General features: G+C 49.6%; 1 long non-coding RNA gene across 1 annotated transcript in view; it reads right to left on the bottom strand.

The window, feature by feature from the left end:
• Nucleotides 1-773: 773 nt before the first annotated feature.
• The window catches only part of LOC109292176, an 11,356-nt gene continuing 9,336 nt past the window's right edge, over nucleotides 774-2,793 (bottom strand). The window contains exon 3 of the long non-coding RNA XR_002096055.1: nucleotides 774-784. This is a non-coding gene — a long non-coding RNA (uncharacterized LOC109292176). The remainder of the gene's footprint in view (nucleotides 785-2,793) is intronic.

Raw genomic sequence — 2,793 nt, 5'->3', positions numbered from 1 at the left:
TATGATGAGATTACTCTGATGGCTTCCATACTTATTTGGTTCTGACTGGTGTGCAGAAGCTTTCAAAACATATAATCAAGCATACTGACAGCTTTTCGGGATGGACCTTATCTACTGCCAGTGCCAACAGGGCCATCAAATAGTGCTTACTAACCTGCCAACAAGTGATAAATTTCATGATTTGATCTGATTTAGATTCAGGCAGCTATTTTAGGCCCTAACTCAACGTGGCCAGTTTACCACAGGAGTATGGGAGTAGTCGCATGGAAGTACTACAACAGGATTTGATGAATAGCTGAACTAGTCGTGCAATTAAAATGTTTCATGTGTATATATACTAGACTGGAGCCTTTGGCCTCAGTCCTGCAATGAACTCTTCACAGATGAACCCCTTTAGAGTAGGACTACCACACGACCTGGCTGGGATCCAGGCAGGTGCAAGGTTCTGACCCCACAGAATTCCTTCCAGTACTAGGGCAATGGCAAACATTTACCAACTCTTAAAGTCAGGTTTCAGCTTTTCAGAATGTTGTTGGTTCACAATTACTTGTTTCTTTAATTTCAGATGTATAGATATATACAAAGCAGGGCTTTTCTACCTATATAAAACCTCAATGACACTTCAGAGGGCTTGATTCACAACTGTTATTCCAGCTTTATAATTTGTAAATCAGCTAAAATCCATGGAGCTAAGTGCAGTGGCAAATAAGGATACAGAATATCTAAATCCATTTTTCATCCTTTGGTTAACTGGGGTTATTTTTGATAGTGCACTTACCACTTACTAGGGCTATGCAAAACGGCTATGTCTCATTTCGATTTCAGATTCGGCCATTTTGGAGGACAGTGATTCATTTTGGTGTTTTGGATCACTGTTCCATTTCAACTTGGCCGAATCTGTTTAGGAGTTTCAATGCTGTTTCAGAGATTCAGCCGTAGGCTATAAAGGGGTATCACTAAAATGCCTGTAACTTTGGCATTTCTTGCCTGATGCACATGAAAATTACAGGGATGGTAACCCCTTCTGAGGGCATGAAGCTTGCCAGGTTTCAAGGAGAAGGTTCAGGGGTTCTTGTGAAACTGCACCTCAAACTGTTCAAAGCAAAACTCATGACATGTGTGACTTTGTGTTCGTTAAGGCACAACGGGATGAAACCAGCAGGGATGGTAGCCTGTAACAGGGGGCCTTCCTGGTGCCAGTTAGATTTCCGCCCACCTACCCACCTGTTTCTGAGACAACTGCCTGCCTCTCTTTTTCCTGCCATGCCTTGATGGAAAACTGATTCAGATGTTTCCCAGGTGGGTGGCTGTCCATTTAGGTGTCTTGGGGTGACATCCATTCCGCAGCCCCATACCTCCCCTAACACTGTGGCCCATGCCTCGCATATTGCATCCTTCATCACCTCCAGCTGTGGTCCCTCTCTGGGACCTTTGGCTCCCCCTTAGGCCCTGGCTCTGCCCTCAGGCCAGTCAGAATCCTGAGCCACTTGCTCTGGGCATTCCTTGCGGACAAGCCTATGAACTTCACTCCATCAACCTCCTAGATACAGAAACTCATGGACTCAATATAGACATTGGATTTATGACACACTACAACCTGCCTGACATTTGACTCCCCAAGTACCTCTCCACTTTTACCTGCTATATCACCCTTCCCCCCTCCCCACCGAGTGGGTCCCTCACTCCTGATACCTCAATTTACATTTTCACTGGCTTTCTTGCCTGCATTGCATGCCAGCCTCTGGCTTTTTCACTATTCATTCCATCCAGGAAGAGCAGGGGGCCTCCCCAGGGTGGGTGAGATCTCGGTCTGCCTACCTGTTTCTCAGCCAACCGCCTGCCCCTCTTTTACCTGCCATGCCTTCATGGAAAACTGATTCATATATTTCCCAGGTGGGAGGCTGCCCATTTGCCCTGAAGTCTAGGGGTGACATGCATCCATTCTGAAGCTCCATACCTCCCCTAACACTGCAGCCTATGCCTTGCAGATGGCATCCCAGGCAGCTAAGCTCACCTGGAGCCTCACAACTCCTACCTGTCTGATGCTGGGGTCTGGTGCTTCTGGACCCCAACATGGAAAACATGCCATTGGCCCACATTGGCAGCACCTCTGGTGCAGGAGACTGGTTGGCGGATTTTTCCTTTTAGCAGAGATATGCACAGATTTCCCACTTTTGCAAAGAGCTCTGCAGGCTGGCAGAGCTCCAGCCTGCAAGAGTTTCTTGCAAAAAGGACGGTAAACCCCCAACCCTGCCTGAAGGGGTAGGGAGGGAGAGGGGGAAAGGGTGAGACCTAAGTCACCCAAGGCTTGGCGCAGGCTCATTTTTCCCTCCTGGAGCCTGTCAGGTAAGTGGGGCTTGCAGGGACTAGCAGGGCTGGGGGTCATGGATGGGGGGGCACCGGCAGGACTGGTGGCAGGCCCTGGATGGCAGGTGCAAGTGCAGGTGTGGGTGATTGCCAGGGCTGGGAGGTGGGGTTGAGGGCTGTGGGAAGAGATAATTGACCCGAGCAGGCTCCATGCTTCCATGTGCAGCTTCAGAGAAACCACACATGGAAGCGTGGAACCCACCTGGCTGATAGCACGCAGCTCCTGGACCATGCACCACAGGGCAGGCTGGGAAGGCTCCAGGCTTCCATATGCAGCTTCCCACACTCCTGTAGGATGCTGAACAAAGAGGCACAGATCAGGCCAATAGCGTGCAGTTCCTGTACCCACCCCTCCACACACACTCACACCTGACTACAAACTCCACACTCTCATGCCCACACCCCCCACAAACCTCACTCCCACCC

This window comes from Gavialis gangeticus, unplaced genomic scaffold (genome assembly GCF_001723915.1).
Source record: "Gavialis gangeticus isolate Ggan-Ray unplaced genomic scaffold, GavGan_comp1, whole genome shotgun sequence".
NCBI classification, from domain to species: Eukaryota; Metazoa; Chordata; order Crocodylia; family Gavialidae; genus Gavialis; species Gavialis gangeticus.
The sequence above is the reverse complement of the archived record's forward strand: the minus strand, read 5'-3'. Positions and strand labels throughout refer to the sequence as shown.